Genomic DNA, 24773 nt, shown 5'->3' on the forward strand with positions numbered 1-24773 from the left:
ACCCTTTTTTCTCATCTTTCTCATCTGTCTGTCCTGACAGCAACCAACATAATAAATTTAGCATAACAATCGCCCAAACCCAGAAATAACCTAAATTGGTCTATGTCTTTGGGTCCCGATGCTTCCTTAACAGCGTTCTCGAGGTTTTTGTTTGGAGCCATACTATCTTTCTTATGGGTATGCTATAGATAGTCAACTAATTCTACCTCAATTTTGCAATTCACTTTGGTGTAGTTAGTATGTTATTCTCAAAAACTGCGAAAACCTTACAAAATGTGTTGTTGTGTTCTTTCCTGTCCTTCCCAAATACCAGAAAGTCATCCTGAAAGTAGACACAATTGTCTACCCCCTTAAAGAGTTTGTACATAATGCATTGAGACTCAGCTGAGGTGGAAATCAAAAGAATGGTATCCTTTTGTATTGATAGGTCCAAAGCACTCACCTCCTTTTTTTTACTCCAGAGCTGAAGTCCTCATGCAAAGCCACCTGCTGGTTGTAAGCTGTGAAGTCCAAAATGGTGAAAACAGTATCCCCATTCATCAACATCAACATTTTTCTAAAATTGTGTAGAAGGTGGTGTTCCACTCACACACATTTGTTTAAGTTTCCCAGATTGACATACAAACTATACTTTCTGTACCGTTTGTGCACAACCACTAGAGTTGATAACCATTCCAAAGACACAGATGTTTCTAAAACATCTACACCTGACAATCTCTCCAGTTCCACATTTAATGCTTCAATCACAGATTATTTTAAGGACACATTTATGCAACAAAACCAAAGTCAGTGAAAATACTCTAGGAAATATTTTGCCCTGCTACACAATCGGTGTATCCTAACAAACCATAGAAATTAAATTGCTGTAGCCTAAAACATGATCAGGATGGCTTAATGACATAATCGATTCTAGTTGTTATGGCCAACCCAAAAGGTATGATCCCTCTCTCGCTAAATATGTCCTGGCCTTGATTTCCCTTTATTTTCCAAAGTAGAGACAAAAAACATACCCCATTAATTACTTTGTTTCCATAGGTCATTAGCCTAATGCCAGGAACTGCTAATGTAACATAGGGCTATTTAGCCATCATGTTAAAGCCATTTAGTGTATAGTACCCCCAAATAAACCATGATGGATAAATCTTGTACCCCAATTTTAATCAACACATTGGCACACCCTTCTTTAACTTCCCCACTTCACTGGTCTCCAATATAAATTGTTCTGTAACAGTTTCTTTGACTTGAGATACTTCTCGTTTTTGTCCACCAATGTCCCAATTACTGGCCTTCTCAGTTCTTGACCCTCTAACTTTGTTTTTACACATCCTGGCAAACTGGTGCCTACACTTACAAATTCTTCAAATTTGACAAACGGCCAGACATGTCTTTTCAGTGAACACGTCTTGGATTTCAATATTTACAACTAATAGTGTTGTTTTCGATGAACCTCCCTTGTCTAAGTAGTTATAACTTCAGTTAGATCATTTCTCCTCACTTTTGGCGAAGCAGTATCGATGACTAATAACTTGTATATGCACACCCTTTTTAGGGTCGAGCCTGCGTCGCATGCGCTCACGCATGCGTATCGCTAGCGAGACGCTTTAGGTCTTAGAAAAGGGCTCGGAGCCCCGTCGACGTCACGTCAGTGTCTTTCATTGGTAAGTTGGCTTGCCTGGTAGAATCCGCTTCTTATGATTAGTGGAAGGCACGCATTCGTCATGCCTTTTCCGGGTGGTTAGCCCTCCTCGAGCGCAGCAAGCAAGTACAGAAAACCTGCGAGGCTCGCTGGGTTTGTAGCCTACTTTTTCTCTGTTTTCGCAGCGCGATCTCGCTGGGCAGAAGTCCAGCGCTTCGCATACTATCGACCTTGTTACTCAGTTAATTGCACTTTTGCCGATAGGTATTATTAGTGTGAACTGTAGCAGCGTGATCGCACTTTTTTTTTTTTTATTGCAAGAAAAATCCGGTTGGGGGTTTACAACTGTGAACAGCTGTAACTCTGACAAATGTGAGACCCTAGTGCATTGCAAATGCTTGTTGTCTTTGAGCGAATGCTGTCTCAAGCTCAACACCATTTCTTTAAATTGGTGAGCCATGGTTATTACATTATGTAATGGCAAATCATCTACATAGTAGTTTCCCTTAAAGTTTGGAATTCTTTGTTCCTTGTACCAATTGATCACGTGTCATTTGACCTTGAAATGTCTCATTAGATTTTGTTGCTAGAACGCTCAGCTCATTAACAGAAGAACTCCTAACCAGCCCATTAATTTTCTTACCAAAAGTATTTTCCCATAATTTTATAGCAGTTTCATATGTCATGTTCCTCTTCATCTTCCCCTAGTAGCGTTGCGGAAGATATTTGAACTTTTTTCTGGCCTCTGCCCCCAAATAATATTTTAGCATGAACAACTTTTGTTTAGCATAATACGTCTCCCCCTCCAGTTTCAACATATGCCTCGAACTCTTTGTGTCTAGTGGCACAAACTAGTGCTGTTAAATATATTACAGATATCCTGTCCAGAAGAAGTACATTCTTTGAACTGCATTGATCACTGGTTGCATGTGCAACCAGTCGGTAGCGTATGTATCACACTAAAGAAAGTAAAGAAATTCAGTGATTACATTATGCCCCCTACAGCTCAATGGTTAGACCTGCAGACCTTGATGCAGAAATCTGTCCTGGGACCAGGGTTCAATTCCTGCCTCAGCGGGTCTTGGACTCAATTTCCTCGGACCTGATAATTCTCCCATTGGTGCCTAATCTAATTCATGGGTCCCACTCTGTAACTCTGGGCAATAGCTTGCTTAACCTCCACAACGGCCCCAACAGCGCTGGGATGCCTGGCTTCACCTTGGAGGTTGCCCAGGAGTGGGCACCTCACAGGGAAAAGCCAGGAGGGGTTCCACAGCGGTATGCGTACAGCGCCTTGAGACCCTAACGGGTGAGTAGTGCACTATACAAGTACGAAGTTTACAGCCATATATGCAGTAGTACACAAACCATTTCCTTTAGTGAGTGTATCACCTGAGCATAAATATTCAGCTTGCATGCCACGCAGAAGGTGTGCGCATCACCGAACGTTGTGAGTATACCTCAAAAGTTGTCAAAAACATCAAGGATCTGCAGAGCAGACGCATTTGGTAAAATGATGAACTTACCAATTTACCTTAGGTCAAATGGTCAACTGACCTCTTTGGCAGCCTCCACTCAGACCATGAGTCTGCTCTCTAACACTATAACCTCTGGAGCCACAACTTCAGCCCAGTTCCATTGCTGACTCCTCCAGCAAGACTTAGCCCTTTCTGATGCTGGTTGCCATGCAATGGCCCACTTGTTTGCCTCACTGGAGACAGCCCTTGTGAAGGTTCCCCTTAGTGACCAGCTAGTCGCCCGTACATTACTTCAGGTTATGCAGCGTAATGGTTGCTATATTAGTTTTGTCCAGCGTAAGAGACAAGCTCTCTCCAAAAGAGTAGAGGTGGACCTCAAGCTCTGCTCTGCTGGTGGAGGTAACAGAGTTTTTTGCACTCTGCTTGGAGTGCGGAGTTCACCCAAAAACTCCACTAGGCCCACCAGCGGAGCGGAGCTCGGCATGTGTGCACTGCAGCCTAGTTATGGGCCACACAGCGCAAGCGCAGACTGTCTGTGCTTGTGCGGTAAAGCCCGTAACTGGGCTGCAGTGCGCACTCACCCGACGTCAATGGAGATGCTGTCTGGCAGCTCTGGAATGGATTCCGGGTGCAGGGCAGAGGGAGGCAGAGAGCCAGGCCACGGCGCTGGCAACGAGGATCCCCTGGGAGAACTCAGGTAAGTCATTGTTTTTCATTATGTGCACACTAGTGCATAAGAGGCCTGATACACCATGCTCCTTCGCTGTCTACAGCCCTGGCCTGAATTCAGGCCAGGGCCGTAGGCAGCCAAAGTTGCCATTTGAGGTCTCTTGCGCACCAGCCTGACCTGTGTGCCGTGAACACGGAGCAGGCTGGTGCACAACAGGCCTGAAAGAGCAGCTTTCACTGCCTACGGCCCTCCCCTAGCAGTGTCGGGGCTAACTGGGCCCGACACTGCTTAGAGCTTCCGAGACCGGGCGCATTCGGGAGAGGGTGCCACTGCGCGGCATACAGAACTACGCCTCCACGGAATTCCACTGAATTTTTTATAAACTCCGCAGAATTCCGCGGAGTGGAACTCCGTGAATTTCACCCAGGCCTACTGAAGAGGAGACCCATAACAACCGATCCAATTGGAATGCTGTGTTTGAATGAAAACATTTCACACCAGTGTTCCACTAGAAGGGATCAAAGTGCTAATTTAAGACACAGGGACTGATCACTTAACATTTCTGACTGGCGCTATTGAGGTAGTCCTTGCTCTAAACATCTTCTACTATCTTATTATCCTGGAGGTCATAAAGTGAGAGAGGAAAGTTTGTGTACATTTTGGTGTGTGGCATTTTGTTCTGTTCTGTTGTTTTTTTGTGCTACTCTTTTTTGTGTTGTAGTATTGCTATGTGCTTTTTGTTGTACTTCTTAAATTGTGTTGCCTTCTAATATAACTGTTTTGTTGTGATGTCCTATGTTTTAATTGTGGGAGGGACTATGTTGCTTTGTGTATGTCAATGTGTTATTTTTACTTGCTTACTTTAGTTACCCTGCTATATTTCTTGCAAATGCAGCACTTACCCTGAAAGTTCTTGTGACGAGGAACTATTTACCAATTTGCAAGGGGTAAAATAGCGGTGCTGCAGCTCTTCAACCATTTAAGACATCAGTCAGTATTTTGGCTGGAAATATAGCAGCACAACTGAACATGACAAATCGCATACGGAAAGAAACACAACACCACAATTAAAATATTACAGGACACATGGCAAAAAAACAGTTACAACAGAACTCAACACAACAAAAGCAGCACAGCGCAAACATTTACGTTGCAATAATGCAGCGCAAAACACAGTAGCACAAAAAACAGAGCACATCACCATCACAACAAAATGACATACAACTAATAATATGTGTAAACGTTCTTGTCACGCATTACCACCTCCAGACTCCTGATTTCATAATAAAGTGCTTGGAGCAAGCAGTGCTTTAATTTACCGCCAAGTACACAAAATAGCTCCAGCCAGAAATCTTTTGTGACCCCTCCCCCAGTTCTTGGAAAGTTTCCAGGTAGTAACTTTCTCAGTAAACTAAACCTTTCCAGCCAGCAGGGGAGGCGCGAGATGGTGGGAGCGGTCCATAAACAGACTCAGCCATTCTAACCTACGAGTAATGTCCATGGGGAATATCAGGTCGTGTTTCCTTTTCTTTGTGTTGCTTTTTCACGCATTTGAAGCTTTCCAGAAAAAGAATTGAGTCAGCCCCCAAGCACCGTCTGCAAGGGACGGTGAACGGAAGAGTACCCATCTGTACCTTGGGGGGAAAGGAGGGGGCAGGTTATTTAAAGTATTCAGAATTCTAAAAAAGCTGGACGTGTATTATTTTCTCAAAAAAATAATTTATCAAAAAAGATGCTGGAGTGAACAAGCTGTTCCCTGGGTTTCTAACAACTTCTCTGCTAAGTGGTGGTTTAAAAAGACCCGCACGTCAATTCACCGAAATGCCAATGGGTAGCAGGAAGTGACATCAGAAGCCCTTTGAACTTCAACTTCACATGCAATCACTTACACACACATTCACACACTAACTCTCATGTAAACACACACACTAACCCGCAAGCACGCACGCAACATACATTTAAAAGCATTTTTTGACTTACCTCAACTGCCAGGGAAGGTCATATTCCAGCTAATTGTACATCATGTTTTACTACACTAATAGTGACTAATAGAACATTATTCACTACTAGTGTAATAAAAAATGAGAAAAAACAGTGTGGAGCCCCAGCAGAGCCGTAAGTACTAAGGAAAAGCTGCCTCGATGTAGGAGGCTGGCCTGGCTTGTAGTGGGTACCAAGGGGTACTTACACTCTGTACCAGGTCCAGTTATCCCTTATTAGTGTGGAAGAGGTGTTTCTAGCAGCTTAGTCTGATAGAAGGTAGCTATAGCAGAGCAGCTTAGGCTGAACTAGGAGACATGCAAAGCTCCTACTATACCACTGGTGTCATATGCACAATATCATAAGATAACACAATACACAGATATACTAAAAATAAAGGTACTTTATTTTCATGACAATATGCCAAAAGTATCTCAGTGAGTACCCTCAGTATGAGGATGACAAATATACACAAGATATATGTACACAATACCAAAAATATGCAGTATTAGCAAAAGGAAGTAATGCAAGAAATGTAAAGTTACAGTAGATTGCAATAGGAGCACATAGGTATAGGGGCAACACAAACCATATACTCCAAAAATGGAATGCGAACCACGAATGGACCCCAAACCTATGTGAGCTTATAGAGGGTCACTGGGGCTGTAAGAAAACAGTGAGGGTTAGAAAAATAGCCCACCCCAAGACCCTGTAAGGTAGGTGTAAAGTGCACCTACAACCCCCAGAGAGCACAGAAGTCTTGATAGGGGGATTCTGCAAGGAAAACCAACACCAGCAAAGCAACAACAGTGGATTTCCGGACCTGATTACCTGTAAGAGAAGGGGACCAAGTCCAAGAGTCGCGACAGTGTCGAGAGTGGGCAGATGCCCAGGAAATGCCAGCTGAGGGTGCAAGGAAGCTGCCACCGGATGGGAGAAGCTTGGTGTTTTGCAAAAACGAAGAGGACTAGGAACTTCTCCTTTGGAGGATGGATGCCCCACGTCGTGAAGAAGCTTGCAGAGGTGTTCCCACGCAGAAAGACTGCAAACAAGCCTTGCTAGTTGCAAGGGTTGTGGTTAGGGTTTTTGGATGCTGCTGTAGCCCAGGAGGGACCAGGATGTCGCCACTTGGATAAGAAGACAGAGGGGGCGCCCAGCAAGTCAGGGAGCCCTCATAGAAGCAGGCAGCACCCGCAGAACTACCGGAACAGGCACTTAGAAGAGGAGTGAACCGGAGTCCACCCGAAGTCACAAAAGGGAGTCCCACGACGCCGGAGGACAACTCAGAAGGTTGTGCACTGCAGGTTAGAGTGTCGGGAACCAAGGCTTGGCTGTGCATGAAGGAAATCCTGGAAGAGTGAACAGGAGCCAGAGCAGCTGCAAATCACGCGGTACCCAGCAATGTAGTCTAACGTGGGGAGGCAAGGACTTACCTCCACCAAACTTGGACTGAAGAGTCACTGGACTGTGGGAGTCACTTGGACAGAGTTGTTGAGTTCCAGGGACCACGCTCGTTGTGCTGAGAGGGGACCCAGAGGACCGGTGATGCAGTCTTTTGTAGCCTGCGGTTGCAGGGGGAAGATTCCGTCGACCCACAGGAGATTTCTTCAGAGCACCTGGTGCAAGGAGGAGGCAGGCTACCCCCAGAGCATGCACCACCAGGAAACAGTCGAGAAAGCCGGCAGGATGAAGCGATACAAGGTTGCAGTAGTCGTCTTTGCTACTTTGTTGCGGTTTTGCAAGCGTCCTGAGCAGTCAGCAGTCGATCCTTTGGCAGAAGGTGAAGAGGGAGATGCAGAGGAACTCTGGTGAGCTCTTGCATTCGGTATCTGAAGAATTCCCCAAAGCAGAGACCCTAAATAGCCAGAAAAGGAGGTTTGGCTACCTAGGAAGGAGGATAGGCTAGTAAGAAAGGTAAGAGCCTATAAGAAGGAGTTTCTGACATCACCTGCTGGCACTGGGCACTCAGAGCAGTCCAGTGTGCCAGAAACACCTCTGTTTCCAAGATGGCAGAGGTCTGGGGCACACTGGAGGAGCTCTGGGCACCTCCCCTGGGAGGTACAGGTCAGGGGAGTAGTCACTCCCCTTTCCTTTGTCCAGTTTTGCACCAGAGCAGGGCTGGGGGATCCCTGAACCGGTGTAGACTGGCTTATGCAGAGATGGGCAGCATCTGTGCCCATCAAAGCATTTCCAGAGGCTGGGGGAGGCTACTCCTCCCCAGCCTTCACACCTATTTCCAAAGGGAGAGGGTGTCACACTCTCTCTCAGAGGAAATCCTTTGTTCTGCCTTCCTGGGCCAGGGCAGCCTGGACCCCAGGGGGCAGAAACGTGTCTGAGGGGTTGGCAGCAGCAGCAGCTGCAGTGCAAACCCTGAAAAGGCAGTTTGGCAGTACCCGGGTTCTGTGCTAGAGACCCAGGGGATCATGGAATTGTCTCCCCAATGCCAGAATGGCATTGGGGTGACAATTCCATGATCTTAGACATGTTACTTGGCCATGTTCGGAGTTACCATTGTGACGCTATACATAGGCAGTGACCTATGTATAGTGCACACGTGTAATGGTGTCCCCGCACTCACAAAGTCCGGGGAATTTGCCCTGAATGATGTGGGGGCACCTTGGCTAGTGCCAGGGTGCCCACACACTAAGTAACTTTGCACCCAACTTTCACCAGGTGAGGGTTAGACATATAGGTGACTTATAAGTTACTTAAGTGCAATGGTAAATGGCTGTGAAATAACGTGGATGTTATTTCACTCAGGCTGCACTGGCAGGCCTGTGTAAGAATTGTCAGATCTCCCTATGGGTGGCAAAAGAAATGCTGCAGCCCATAGGGATCTCCTGGAACCCCAATACCCTGGTTACCTCAGTACCATATACTAGGGAATTATAAGGGTGTTCCAGTATGCCAATGTGAATTGGTGAAATTGGTCACTAGCCTGTTAGTGACAATTTGTAAAGCAGAGAGAGCATAACCACTGAGGTTCTGGTAGCAGAGCCTCAGTGAGACAGTTAGGCATCACACAGGGAACACATACATATAGGACACAAACTTATGAGCACTGGGGTCCTGGCTAGCAGGGTCCCAGTGACACATAACAAACATGCTGACAACATAGGGTTTTCACTATGAGCACTGGGCCCTGGCTAGCAGGATCCCTATGAGACAGTGAATACACCCTGACATACACTCACAAACAGGCCAAAAGTGGGGGTAACAAGGCTAGAAAGAGGCTACTTTCTCACACTCGGTGTTTCTAGTACTGAGTTTGTCACCTCTGAGGCCAGGGATCAGAAAAATGAGTGGCAGGAGTTGCAAGGTAGGGTGACCACCCATCTGTAATTTTCACGGACTGTCCGTAATTTAGCCCTTCCATACATTGTCCATGATGAAAGGCTTAACGGACAGCATTTGTCCTTAATTTTAGCCTTTCAGTCAAAAAACAAATGCAATTAGGACAGTGTAGTTTCCTCAGCTGGATGGAAAGGCAGGGAGTCTCCTGTGCTCTGATCCCAGGGGATGGGCAGACAGATAAGAAAGGGGTCTTCCTTTCAGAGTGTCTCCTTCCCAAAAGAAATGCAAATGTGAACAACTGGTAAATCTGCACAGGGGTTTGGAATTCTGTATTGTCTTTAATCAGGACTCACTTGAAGCTTTCTGATGGCAAAGTATTTTCTTTTAGAGAGGTACTGTAAGGGTGTTCCAAGGTGAGCTGTGGATTGTGTGGTTTTAATGGACTGTTATAAAAAATGTTTGCACTAGGTATAAACTGTATATGATTGGAATGTGTATTTTGGAAGGGCTTTTTAAATTTATCTTAAATGTATTTGCACATTTTGAGGCAGCCTACAGGATCCTGTGTGTAATGCATATTTAAAATAAGGATTTACACATTCACAGTGCTTTTAGGGACCTCAGCACCTCATAGTACTAAGAAAGATTGGTAAAGCCAATAGGTCGTGTCTACGCAATAATTACTGGTTTTGCCAATGTGTTTTAGCCATGTTATACACCAGAGTGGCTGCTGTTCAGCAGGGCTGAAAGTTAGTAGCACAGAGGAGAATGGTGTGGAGTGTTGCAGAGTGGAATGGTGAAGAGTGGCCTAGAGTGTTAAGGAGTGGCAGAGAGTGTTGTGTGTAGGAGTGGCCTACTGTGGAGTCGCATAGAGTGGCATATTGTGGGGTGGTATACAGTAGAGTTGACTGGTGTGGAGTGTTGCAGAATATAGTGGTGTAGAGTGAAGTGGCATTGAATACAGTGGCATAGAATTCAGCAGCATACAATGCAGTGTCAGAATGCAGAGGCATAGATTAGACTGGCGCATAGTAGTTTAGTTTAGTTTCTGGACTTATAAAGCGCATAATTACCCTAAGGCATCCCAGCGCTAACATAACATGACTACTGCCAGAGACAAGGAAGATCCAGAAAATTAGCTACAAAAAAGGATAGTTTTGAGTTTCTTCCTAAAAATCTGTTCTGAGGGTTCATGACGGAGCTCAGAGGGAAGAGCATTCCAAAGGCGGGCGGCCTTGGTGGAGAAGGAATTGGCTCCCCAAGCTCTCTTGAACCGAAAGATATTAACATGTCGGAAGGAGGAAGATCTCAGACTTCAGGAGGGGACATAGATAAGGATCCGTTTTCTAAAGAACATCGGACCCTTATTATGGAGGGCCCTGTGAACAATGCACAGGGCTTTAAAGTGGGTGCGTTGCTTGATAGGGAGCCAGTGGAGTATTGAAAGAGCTGGCTTTGCAGACAGATGTCTGGGAAGATCAGTAAGAAGCCTGGCTGCTACATTCTGTACTGTCTGCAACTTCTTTATCACATAGGCCGGGGAACTGAAAAACAGAGAGTTCCCATAGTCAAGGCGGGAAAGAATCAAAGTTTGAACAAGGATTCTTCTATCTGTGGAGGGTAGAAGGTTAAAAACCTTCCTAAGGACTCTTAAGATACCAAAACATGTAGAAGAGACTTTTTTAGCTTGAAAATCCATAGTCAAGCGAGAATCCAACCAAAAACCAAGGCTTTTTACCTGAGCCTTGGGGGGGAGGAAGGTTGTTAAAAACCTCTGAGTGCGATGAGAGGGGGGAGGCTGGGGAACCATTACCCAACACAATAACTTCTGATTTTCCATCGTTAAATTTACGCTTGGATTGAATCATCCAGTCTCCAAATCCTTCATACAGCAAGAAAGATTGGCCGCGGATGAATCCCCAGAACTAGATAGTGATACCACAAGCTGGGTATCGTCGGCATAGGTGACCAAGGAAAAATTATAAGGAACAGTCACTTTAGCCAGTGGGAAAAGATAAACATTGAAAAGAGTCGGACTCAGGGAGGAGCCCTGAGGGACTCCACAAGTAAATGGAAAAATCTCAGAGAAAAAGGCTCGATCCAAAACTTGAAAGGATCTTCCTTTAAGGAAGGCAGAGAGCCAAGACAGGGCTAAACCTCCTATCCCTAATTCAGAGAGCCTGCAGCAGAGAAGATTATGGTCCACCGTATCAAAAGCTGCGCTAAGATCAAGTAGAATGACGGCAACGTAAGCCCCTTGATCCAAAAGTTGACGGGCTGACTCCGTCACTGTAAGAGAGCTGACTCCATATATTTAATATAATAAAATTCTCCAATAAAGAAGGATCCAGCTTAGGCTTTTTTAGAAGAGGCTTAATAATGGCGTGCTTGAAAGATGAAGGGAGAGAACCTGAAGATAAAGAGTGATTCAGTATTTTTGTGAGGAGGAACAACAATATCTGAAACCTGCGAGAGAATGGATGGGGGAGCGGGATCAAGGGGAGAGCCCGATTTTATTTTGAGGAGGAGGTTGGCTGTTACGGCATCCGTAAGAGGTGCAAAAGCAGTTAGTGAAATTCCAGAAAAGGTGGGGTCCATAGCTTGATCTTCTGATGACTCCTGGGGAAGAGAGGAAGAGAACCCAGAATATATCTTGATGACTTTATCATGGAAATAAGATGCCAAACGGTTACTATATTCAATGGAGGCCTCTGTGGGAGGGGCTGGCATAGGGGTTATGGTGAGTTCTTTAAAGATCTGAAAAATGTCCTTCTGTGAGCAGGAAGAGTTTTCTATTTTAGTGCCATAGTAGGTGGACTGGGCGGCTTTGATATTATGGTGATAGAGTCTGATGGATTGCCTATAAACTTCTTTGTCGGAGGGGCTATAATTCTTTCTCCAGATTCTTTCAAATTGTTTACATTTCTTTCTCAATTCTAATAAGAAAGGAGAGAACCAGAATTTAGCCTTATGGGATAGCTTATTGACTCTTGATTTAATAGGCAGAATACCATCCGAAGAGGAGGAAATCCACTTATCAAACGAATCTGCAGAGGCAGAGGCAGGAAAGCTATTGAACCTAAGGGAGGCTTGGAGAGCAGCTCGCCACTCACTGGAAACCAGCTTTGACTAGATGCGCCCGGAGGTTAAAGAGCTAGATTGCAGATCTCGCATGACATTATAGGGGAAAGAAAAAGATAGAAGGGAGTGATCTGTCCAAGTTAGAGGCAAAGGAGAGAGGGCAGTAAGATTAGGGAAATTGCTGAATATAAGGTCCAAAGTATGGCCTTTGATGTGAGTGGATCCAATTGCATGTTGAGTTAAGTCAAGCGCAGTGAGAGAAGCTAATAGTAATTTAGATTGAGGACAATCTTCAGAATCAAGATGGATATTGAAATCCCCAAGGATAGTAATATTAGGCGATTTACAAATGAGACTGGCTACAACCGCAGGTAAAGTGTCTAAAATGCGAGTCCCGGAGGCCGATAGAGAAGCATTCCAGAGAAAGTAAAAGTGGGGGACAGATAAAGAGAGAAAATTAAACTTTCACAGTCTGGAATGTCAAAGGAGGATGTGATGCACCTAAAGGTGTTTTTATAAATAATGGCTATACCGCCACCTCTTCCAAGGGGTCGATCCACGTGTGCTATAGAGTAAGTAGAGGGTAAAGAGTTGTAGATGTCCACTACAGAGTCATCACCCAACCAAGTTTCAGTAAGAAACAGGGCATCAGGAGAAAGGTCTTCTAAAAGAGTATAAATGTGTAAGGAGTGAGCTGGCAGAGAGCGACAGTTAAGCAACAGCATTTTGCTCATTTGGGGAGAAGGGGTGCCAGAGGGTAAGGAGACCATGTGAGGCCAAGAACAGCCAGAACAAAAATGAAAGGCGTGGGGCCCAGAAGTACCTAAAAGGGATGGACAAAACCCTGTACTTCTCAGTGCCTGGAGCTGCGAGGAAGAATAAACTAACCTATTTATAGTAGAAGGAGCAGCATCTCTGGGCTCTGGGCACTTCGGGGTGCAGACGGGCTTGCCTTTGGCGCGGCCGGTGGCCGGCCGGCATTAAGTGCACCAGGGAAGCCAATCGAGGCTCAGAGGACAGAACAACTAGACCGCTAACCAAAATGTCGGTCTAGCAAGTCCCAATCAGGAAGTAAAAAGCTAAAAAGACGGAGCTACCGCTAGCCACTGAACACGGGCTCCGATGCTCCAGTCGAGCAAAAACGATGCCCCCAACAACATAAATGTACCCCCAATAAAAAGTAATTCCAAGAAAAAATTGTCCTTTCTAAAAAAAGTAGCCCCGGCAAAAGAAAGAAGGTAAAAACATATAGCCTTCTAAAAACAGGGGAAAAACAGCAATATCAGTTAAAAACACACAATAGGGAAATTCAATTGGCAGCTAAAATAATGTATTATTAATAGAACAGGATTAAAAGTGCTCACAGAGTCCTGTTATGGTGCCCGACCGACGTCCGTCCAGCATTAAGTGCACCAGGGAAGCCAATCAAGGCTCAGTGCACAGAACAACTAGACCGCTAACCAAAATGGCGGTCTAGCAAGTCCCAATCAGGAAGTAAAAAGCTAAAAAGACGGAGCTACCGGTAGCCACTGAACACGGGCTCCGATGCTCCAGTCAAGCAAAAACGATGCCCCCAACAACATAAATGTACCCCCAATAAAAAGTAATTCCAAGAAAAATGTGTCCTTTCTAAAAAAAGTAGCCCCGGCAAAAGAAAGAAGGTAAAAACATATAGCCTTCTAAAAACGGGGGAAAAACAGCAATATCAGTTAAAAACACACAATAGGGAAATTCAATTGGCAGCTAAAATAATGTATTATTAATAGAAAAGGATTAAAAGTGCTCACAGAGTCCTGTTAGTAGAGTGCAGTGGTGCAGAGTAGAGTGGCATAGAGTGCAGTGTCATAGAAAGGCGTACAATAGAGTGGTAAAATGTACTATAAAGTGGTGTATAGTGCAGTGGCGTAGAGTGCAAAGTAGACTTGAGTGGCATAGAGTGCAGCAGTGTAGAATGGAGCAGAGTACAATAGCATAGAGTGGTGCAGTGCAAAGTAGAGTATAGTGCTGTAGGGTGCAGTGGCGTAGAGTGCAGTGTTGAAGAGTAGAGTGTGAGAATGCTGTGGTGTAGAGTGGCATAGAGAGTAGTGGCATAGAGTACAGAGGTACAAAGTAGAGTGCAGTGGTGCACAGTGCAGCTGTTTAGAGTGCATTGGCATAGAGTGCAGTGGCATAAAGTGTCGTGGGGAAAAGTATAGTGACAGAGTACAGTGGAGTAGAGTGGCAAACAACATAGTGGAGACAAACGTAGTACTGTGGAGTGGTGTAGAGTGCAGTGGTGTAGAGTGCAGAGTAGACTTGAGTGGCATGGAGTTCAGTGGTGTAGAGTGGTGCAGAGTAGAGTAGCATAGAGTGGTGCAGTGGAGAGTAGAATATAGTGCTGTGGATTGCAGTGGCATAGAGTGGAGTGATGCAAAGTAGAGTGGCCTAGAGTGCATTGGTGTAGAGTGTATTGCCGTAGAATGGAGTAGTACAGAGTAGAGTGGTGTAGAGTGCAGTGTTGCATAGTAGAGTGTCAGTGCAGTGGTGTAGAGTGAAGCAGAGTGGCTTAGAGAGCAGTGGCGTAGAGTACAGTGGTGCAGAGTAGAGTGCAGTGGCCTACAGAGCAGTTGTTTAGAGTGCATTGGTGTAGAGTGCAGTGGCACAGAGCAGTGTGGGGGCAAAGTAGAGTGGCATAGAGTGCAGTGGATTAGAGTGCCATACAATAGAGTGGCAGAGAGTGGAGTAGAGTGGTGCTTTGTATAGAGGCATAGAGTACAGTGGAGTAGAGTGGCGTACAATAGAGTGGCAGCAATACAATAGAATAGAGTGGCGTACAAGAGAGTGGTGAAGTGCAGAGTAAAGTATAGTGCTGTAGAGTGCAGTGGCATAAAGGGGAAAACAGTACTGTATGTTAAAAAAAATACTAATTACATTTTATATCTTTCTCATGTTCTTAAATTTTGTTTGTGAAATTTATATCCCAAATATTTTGAAGATTCTATGAGTACTTTAACACTTAGATATAGCTCAATTGCAAACTTTAAGGCATGGGCAGAGTGGGCAATTGCCTTGCACAACCTTGCAAGTGGTCTGGCCACTGCTAACCCTTCAGAAGCAGGAACAGCGGACCATTGAACCCGAACAGTTTGCCAGGGTGGGTAGGTGCTTCTTGCTCAACTACTTGACAGTGCCTCTTCTGTTTCTCGCCTATCTGCAGAGACAACTCCTCAGGTGCGCAATACCTTCCGATACTCTTGGTCGACCCACCTTGTCTGATTTTTGGAATTGTCCCACCTTGTTCTTCTCTTCCTTATTTATCCAGTTCTTAGCAACAACCCTTTGAATTAGTTATTGCGGATCTCCCATCTGATCCAGATAAAATCCTCATCTTTTATTGTCTTTGATTGGTAGTCTGGGCACACAGCTCTGAGATAAATGTAGAGTCCCGGACATACACTCTAGTGTCCTGAGACGACAGACAAGTTGTGGGTACCTCATATCCTGACATTAGGTGTGAGACTATTGCCCACACCATCTGCTTTGCCTCATAAATGTTTTTAGGTTGAAAGTCCCTTGGAGGTTTAGGTGAGCAAGATGTTTTTGTTCAACTTGTTTAAACTAGTATAAGGTTACTCACCTTAATGTTTCCCAAATTGTTTGCCATAGGTTTTAAAATGTTTAGAAACATAATCAAAAGTTTGCTGTTGCTTTCTCTCCAAGAAAGATTGGGTAGATTTGGGTAGTGGTGGTGGCCTTGACACAGTGCTGAAGGGCATTAGTTTACTACTGAACAAGGATGTTATATGACACATGAATGTGGCATACCAGGAGGCAATCACAAAAAGACCACAGTGAATAAATAGTATTTATGTAAAAAAAAAAGAGTAAACAAGTTCACTGATAAAGTACCATGGTATGGCCTCTCTTGGACGTGTCTGTAAAACTGACGTTTGTTGTTGAATTTTTGTTCTGAATTTTCACCCTTCGTCCTGAATTTTTGTCCTGAATTTTGACCCTTTGTCCTGAATTTTTTACAGTCCAGTCCAGAATTTGCCTTGTTGTCAGGTTGTCACCTTATTGCACGGACCAAACTAGCAGTCGCAGATGGTGACCCCTAAATGACGTCAATGGCTGGCACATTCGGTATGTTTGTTTCCAAACGATAGTAGTCTCCAGAGAGTTGGTGTAGACTCTGCGTGTATTCTCAACTCTGACTCATTTTCATCTGTCTGGAAAGGGGTTACAGTCTTCCTAGAGCCTTTTTGCCCGTCTCCAAAAATGTAAAAAGATGGACAGGCTGCTGGCTGGGCGAGTAGACAATAGCATGCACTAGAAAAGAACAGACACAGACGAGGTAATAGAGAAAAGGTAATGCAGCCTTACTGTTTACAAATAGAAAAGGGAACCAACAACTGACAAACATGCTGTGGTGTCACTGGGGGTGTACACAGGTAAATTAAAAAATTCCCACAAAAACAGAGAAGCTCTGTATCACTAGCCACTTTGTGCCTACAGATAGTTACTATCCCCAGTGGCAGCTCCTCCGCTAGGGTGGAAGAGCGTCATCCCTCTCCCCCCACCAGTAGCAACCTCTGAAAATCCTTTAACAAGGAAAGGATAATAAACTACATTTATAATCCTTTTCTTGTTAAAGGGTAGGGAATGTGGGGTGACGAGCAGTGAGGGGAGAGCACTGTGTACTCCCCTCACTGCATATGTATGTTTGGCCAGCCGTCTTGGGCCGGCCAAACAAACATGCGGGGTAGGCTCTCTTCAGCGCGGCACCACAGTTGCTGGGCTGGTGAGAGCTTGCACAGGCTCCCAGTCTGCCTGAGAGCACCCTGGCTGGACGCTCCCAGCCAATCCTGATGCTGCTCTGAGCCACGTCAGGATTGGCCGCAGGATAGGCTGGGAGTCTGTTCCTGCAGAGATGGAGGATAAGAGCGGCACACAGAGCGGCGGTAAGTTTTAAAAAACTTTTTTTATTTTTATGTTTTTAATGGCCCCCCTCCCCTACGCGCCGGTTGCCCCGCCCCCTGTGAGCTCCACAAGGCGCGACTGACTATCCCAGCCCCTTAGGAAAAGGTCAGTGGTAGTTCTTCTGTACCTCGACACTAGGACACAAGCAATGATAACACACAACAGAAGCTCCTTTAGGTCAAGCCAGAAACACAGCAGAGAGTGGCAGAATAGTACATGTAAAGATAAATGATGCAGAATGGTACTGCCTCTTGGAATCAGGAGTGAACTACTGTTCAAAAGCTATACAGATTTATATAGGTGGAGGCAAAATATAACAAAATAGTTTGAGGAACAAGTAGTGTACTTTCTAAAGCACTTAGGGAGTCATTTAGAGTTTGGAGGACGTGTACTGGGGCATTCCTACAATGTGAGCTATTTGGCGGCTTGGCATTACTATGGGACTGAAAAATGTTCTGGCTGTCCATATTTATACATTTATACACTTGTGACAGTAGTCTGGGAATTCTGGAAAAGAGTTCCATGTGCCTCTAGAGCTTCTCTTTTTTGGACACTTCATCCTCTTCATCAAGGGTCTTCACTTTAGAATCTGAAAAGATGCAGGGCTCTCCCTCAGCCAACTGTTCTGATTTGATGGAGAAAGATAGATCACTTTTTCATTGGCTCTCCAGGAGGATCTCTTGAGTATCAAACATAGAGTCCAATATTTGCTTGTTTGAAGCTCTGCTAAGGTTATGTTGACTTTCTTAACTTTATTGTGGCAACGGTCCAAGGTCAAGAAATATTCAAGGTAGTATGTGGACTCCATCTATCCCTTTAGAACTATGAGTTTCATTGCTGAAGATCTGAGATTATCCCATCAACAGTCCTTTAACGCTTGTTGCTTCACCCTGTCTCTCTTGCAATTGCTCTCTGTCACACATCATTCTTGATCTTTGGTTTCCTGCACTGCTCTATTCAGTGCCACCCGCTTCTTTACAGTCCTGCTTCCAACTGCTCTGCTAAATAATGGTGTTCTTTCCCCAATTAACTTCTTTCATTGATTTGTCTGCCTTTGAAGGGTACAGGAGGGTGTCTATCCCGATTTCAACCACGTCCTAGTTATCTTTTTCAAGATGTTCTGAAGCTCATGTAATGGACTGGCTGATAGTCAAGCCCCTCATTTAACACGGAGCCATCTTGACGGGGCTACTTGCTTATTAGCTAGATTCTTGACAAACCGAAGAACAGTTTGTGAGATTTATGTATGGTACCATTTTTATTTGAGCTGGTAACAGATTTTCACTGAAGAAACCTGCAGGATCAAAACATCTTGAAAGCGAGCAACATCACAAGCAAAGAGGTGGCACATGAGTAGTTGTCACAAACCACATTCCTCTGTAAAGTTTAGAAGCCATTAACCGTGCTCTCTTTAGAGGTTTATGTGGTGTCTTGTGTTATGTTCTGGAATCCGTCTGGATTCCAGAAAGGAATGTGTGAGAGAGAGCGAGGAGAAGGAACTCGCGGCAGAGAGGTGAAGGTTGAAAGTGTTGGTGGTTGGGGTCTTCTCTAGGTGGATAAATTGAATAAACCTTGGATAAACATTATGGATTTCTACGTGTGATCCTTTATCTTCGATCACCACAGTTTACTGCCCCTGATATGGAATCCCTGGCATGACATGTCTATCTTGGTCAAAATAAAACCTGGCAGAGAAGTAAGCGTGCAAGGTTTCAACTGTACTAAAAAGATTTAACAATATATCAGATTTTAGCCAATAACTATGTCAAGGCCAATGCATTCAGTGTTTAAATTGGTATCTTTGTTAGATAATTACACCACCCTGCATTAAGTAGCTCAACCAATTCACTGAACCCATCTTGTATAAGGATCTGAAATACACAGTGAAAGCTCTCATTAGCCAGAGCAAACAAGTGGAACGAATAGTGGGGCAGGGTCCATGACTTTGCATGAAACATATGTGCCAAGATTATACAGGGAAAGATGTTGGGTGGTTGTTTTGTAGGTTCTCATACAATATACAGATGCACAGAGTGCAATATGCTGTTTAATATTATTGTGGATTGTAGGAAAGCCAGGATTCACAAGAGGGGAAGCCTCAAGAGGGCCATGATGTCCCTTTCCTTCTTGAACAATGGCAATACACCGAATATAACCCTCAATGGATCTGCTTGTATGGTTTACATTATGATGTTTTTCATTTGTATTAATTATGAACTGCAATGTTAAACCATAATAGAATGCAAGGGGGTATAGCCCTGCAGTGAGATAAAATGACAATAATTAGGCCTTGTGTGCATGACACCCTGTTTTCCTATGCGAAGTGATTCTAGAATGGAAGCAGTATTGACCAGTAATCTCTCAGTCAACCACACTCTGCGGTGATAAAACATCTTTACACAGTAGTAATATATGTGAGACAGTGTTTATTACACTTGTATGAAATAACGTGTTAAAACACCTTAATGTATGTTTAGAAACACAACTGAAAATCACCTTGAAGTCCCGGGTTAAAGTGAAGTTATGGTTGGTTACAACACAAAACATATGAAATTCACCACCTCTGATGAGCTCCACAATCAATATCACAGTGGCCTTGTGAACCATAATTTACACACCAAATGCAATTCCCATGCCTTCACCCTTGATGTGTAAAACGCAATTACAAATTTCATAAATAATCGTACAGCTGAGATTACATATCACATGGTCCTTCGATGCTCCAAAAGAATGGATTATCAATTTACTATCATGCTTAATTTTGCGTATATTTTGGTACGTGATGACATTGTGCCTTTTGATGTTGTTACTTATTGGTATAAATACTGTGAGGTCATAACCAGTGCATTGGTTGTACAAATTAAGGTTTACGTGACAAATTTCAAGGGGTTTTTGTTTTTGTTTTGTAGGAATAACTTATCTTCTAGTATTGTTTCTTAAGTGACTTTTCTGAGTTGTTTTAATATGGGATATGTTGTTCTAAATAATGCTAAACATAACAGCACTTTAATCTTGTTTTTTCAGTGATTTTCTGTTTTTTTTTTATCATATACTACATACAACACCTCTGAAAGTTCACTCTAACTCGGTGTGTATAGCCTTTGTCTGTACACAAGAGTTGGTTATTTTTCTTTTAAAAAATATTAAGGATTTGCGGACCTGTTATGGTGTTTGTTGACTATTGCCAACTTGTGACCCTTATTGGACTGTAAGAGGGGTCCGAGAACCTAGAAATAGGTCCATGAACCCAGAAGGAGGTGCAAAAAGAGTCAAAGGCCCCTTTGCCATGCGTTTGCAAGCCAATGACCATGGTTCATGAATCTCGGAGGGTTGGCTGGGGTCCGTGAACACAGACAGCAACCCATGCAGTAAAATAAGCATTTTTTTACAGCCAGGGGAGGTGCTTTTGATTCGTTTGCACATGAGCCAAGGGATAATGGGTGCTCCCTTTGGTCCCTTACGGCTCCTTACTTTTCTTCTTTTCAGGATGTGGGGCCAAGTTCTAGTACCCGCTATTCGCGCACCACATTTTTCTTCAAGTCGTGGACAGCCAATCAGATTTTTCTAGGCTCATAGATCCAGATTTGGGTACATGAACCTGCAATCAAATTTTTGTATATTTCACAATTGAGGTTTTGAATGGTACTCAAACATGGATTCACAAAACATTTGCAAATTTTACATCTCTAACTTGATTGACAGGCCACATGAATTCCTGGCCCTCCTGAGGCACTTTTCTAGTGCTACCTTCTCAAAAACGACTGAACAAAGTTATTGTAGCCAAGTAGAGGCACTTCCTTCAGTAACGTTCTATCTTCATGCCAAGTTTGGTGTAATTCATTTCACCCATTTTTTCTACAGTGGATAGAACATATTTATGTGGGACTTAAAATATGAAATGTCACTTATTGAAATTCCTCCCCCATCCCACTGTTAGCCTACTTCTTGATGGCTCTGCATGAAACATTCCATTCTAGATCCAAATCGGATGACCTTTTTTTTTTTTTTTTTTTTTGTGCAGGTTGGTTAAAAATAAACCTTTCTTTAACGGAAAGTAACATCTTACCATAGCAATACAGATGCTGTAGAACCAGAATTGAGCCATTGAATATGAATTTATGAAATCTAGGATGAACTATAAGGAACAAGATGAAAGGAGGAGATCGGAGGTGAGTTCTGGTTAGAAGAGTCTAAAGGGAAACAGAGATAAACAATATGAACATAATGATAGACAGAGGTCAGAGATGAATGGGAAGAGTAATGATGGTAGAAAGCGATTACAGGTGAATACTGATGAGGCGCACTGCATACACAGACCATAGATGAGCTATAAGAAACAGTGTCGTGGAAAGATACTAGATAACAAAATAAGATTACGAATAGTAGAAAGTGGCCGGATGCAAACAATAATATTTGGGACGGTAGGAATGGAAGACAGAGACCAAAGGTGAAACATAAGGAGCACGAATAAAAGAGACATGAGAGGAATTATAGGAATATGGTCGATAGAGTGCGGAGATTAATAAAATGGTCAAGGATGAAGCAAAAGCAACCGGAGATGAGTGATAATAATGCAGAAGGATTACTGACCAGAGATGAACAATGAAGGGCGAGATTAAAGGAGCTCACAGATGAACGATTAGAAATGAAGGAAACAGACTGAAGATGGACATTAAAGAGTGAACCAGCGTGCACAGCGGTAACAGAGGAGCAGGGAAAACGGACATTTAAACATGAGAGTTTATGGGGTGCATGAATGGTATTGTCAGGAAAGCAGAGAGAGGAAAACAATGGCCCTGATTTAAGAAAAGTGGCGCCGCCCCCAGTGCATCACCACTTTTCTGGTGCCCCTTAGTGCCCCCCCTAATGCCACCATGAGTGTGCCGTATCTAAGATACGGCGCACCATGGCGGTGGTTACAGGAACTAGCGTCAACATTTTTTACACTAGTTCAGAGCTTTGCAGGATTAGCGAAACAAATTGTGATGCTAATCCTGCGAAGGCCCATCGAGGCCCAATGAAAACAATTTTATGCCTCTTAACGCCTGATCTGAGCAGGCATTAAAAGTGACGAAAAAAATCACGCTAAGAAATCTTTTAGATTTCTTTGCACCATTCCTCCCCCCCCAACTAACGGGGGAATGCCCCCTTTGCATACATTATCCCTGGCGCAATCATAATGTAGCTCAAAGGGTTATAAAGTGGCCCAATGCATGCATTGAGCAACTTTGTAAATTTGGCACTGCAATTTTAGCATCGTTAGGCCGCATTAGCGTAAAAAAAAATGACACTAATGTGGCACAAACAGATGCTAGAGGCTCTTAAATCAGCCCGATGTATTTTATGGTGAACAGTTAATGTAGATAGATCCGACAGACAAGAATGGTTTTGTTAATGAATGAGATAGAGCAGTCAAACTGAAGCTTGTTTTGGAGCTTTGTGTAGGTGTGAGATAAGTAGGAGGAAAATTATGTGTTTATTTTTTATGCCATGAGCGTCAGTCCCGAAGAGCTACAGGGCAATTTGCAATAAAACACTTTCCCATTAAAAAAGCCTAGTGCATTTAAAAAAAAATATCACCGACCTGTTAAATTCATCAAAGTGCCATTTAGTTGAAACTCTGCCTGACTATGGCACTTTGTTTAAATCATTCTAACAATAATGTTTTCCAGGTGATGAATGGACCGCCTAAAAAAAACTGAGCGATCAAGTCACAACAAGCACGGGCAATGCCACGCAATCATGCTTACCTTCACAGGGCCAGGTGTGCTCCACAAGGCAGCAAGGTGGATCCTAGAAGGAGAATGTGACCCCGGACACATCCATTCTTGTGGACATGGTGTCTGTTCTGTGGGGGTGCTATTCAGGTTGAGGCGAATAAAGGGAGCAGCGCCTTCCAAACCAGATATTAAATGGGATACAAACATGGCACCGAATACACTAATGGTTACTGCAAAGTGTCTATTAATTGCCTTGTTATATTTTTAAATTGGGGGATATTTACAAACATTTTTTATAATATACTGTGCTTCAAAGTATCTTTGAATTAAACTGTTTCTTCCAACAGATTTACATCCACAAATTGCATGCAAAAATTCTCAACCTGGTATAACCCTTAAAATCCTGCATGAAAAACTAACCTTCCATCACTTACTTTTTTTAAAATCTCCCTCTGCTTCTTTTTACCTTCTGTCTCTCTCATTTGTATACAAGTTACTCTAAAAATCTAATGCCTATCTGCCCTATCTGCCTTAACGCTCTTTGGACACCATAAATGTTGTTGTTGTACAATATTAATTCCAGCTAGTAACTGTGTCTCACCTAGCCCATTTCTAATGATCACATCTATGACAACAATTACCACAAAGAAACTGATGTGAATGCATGGAATGAGCATGCAAAATTAGACCCAATAACCAATGGACTGACCACTAACTAGGCTCTGGGTAGCATGCTACTCACTCTAACGCGCTTTGATGCCTCATCAGGAGTAGTAAGCGCTATGCAAATAAAATTTATAACAATTTATTTATAACATAAGCAGGACCAATTGGTTTTGTCAGTGATTGTTTACAATAGCCTTCTATGTCTGTCAACATGGATAACATAGCAACACAACAAGATGATGGACGGAGTGCTGAACCTTTTAAAACAAACACTCACCCCCAATCACAGATCTGGGTAAAATCCATCATTCTTTAGCTCACCATGCCACCCCAGTTTGGATCCAGCTGTATGCAAAGCAGTCTTGACCCTGTTCCCCATGGGAACAGTCCAGCCTGAGCTGCAAGGCCATGTCCTCCCTGGACCGGAAACAAGCATCCTGGGACCGGTTTTGGGGCGTCACCCCTCATCAGCCAGGCTAGCTTGAATCCAGTGGCACAGTGAGCTAGGGACCCATGTCTGGGTATAACCCTGCCTCTTAGGGTGAACATAGCAACACAAAAAGATGATGGACGGAGTGCTGAAACTTTTCAAACACTCACCCCCAGTCACAGATCTGAAAAATGGATATCATACTGTTGTATTTAACTGTCCAAGTCGGAATTGTAGTTATGATGTTTATTTTCTGTGCCAAAGTTCAGCGCCTCCCTCTTGCCAGCTCCTTGTAACTGCCACAATCACCGGAGCAATCTCGGAACCGTCAAGAGCTCACGCGCTGGAAATACATGAACCACATTACAACATATCTTCTTCCTTTCATTATCTAAACGAAGTTACTACAATATTGAATATTAGTATCTGTAAGGGTTAACAGAACAAAAATGTAACACACAAAATCAAAGAAACATATATTGTTATCTGATTGATACATATGTGGATAAATATTAACCTAACCATACATGAGGGTAAATTCAATTAATTAGTTTTTTACTTTACATAGTCAGCCAGATACGCTGGTGTTTTTTTAACTCTTTGTGGTCTCTCCTTCATTACTTCACCCCTGGATTCACTAAACTCTTTTTGTCTCTCTCTACCATCTTCAACACCACGATCACAATGGTCTGTAAAGCCAGGCACCATATCACCTGTACATCGAGTGTGCTGTGCAACGGGTTTCCTCTCCAGCTCATCAAACATAAATCCACTGCATTCATCACTGATCTCTTCTTCTGTAACAATGTTTTTTGTGTAATTACACTTAGCCACTCTCCTGAGATTCCATCTCTCACCA

General features: G+C 43.6%; 1 protein-coding gene across 1 annotated transcript in view; it reads left to right on the top strand.

The window, feature by feature from the left end:
- Window positions 1–24773, top strand: part of HSD11B2 (hydroxysteroid 11-beta dehydrogenase 2) — a 462059-nt gene that overhangs the window by 25438 nt on the left and 411848 nt on the right. The window lies entirely within an intron of this gene.

Source organism: Pleurodeles waltl, chromosome 12 (genome assembly GCF_031143425.1).
Source record: "Pleurodeles waltl isolate 20211129_DDA chromosome 12, aPleWal1.hap1.20221129, whole genome shotgun sequence".
NCBI classification, from domain to species: domain Eukaryota; kingdom Metazoa; phylum Chordata; class Amphibia; order Caudata; family Salamandridae; genus Pleurodeles; species Pleurodeles waltl.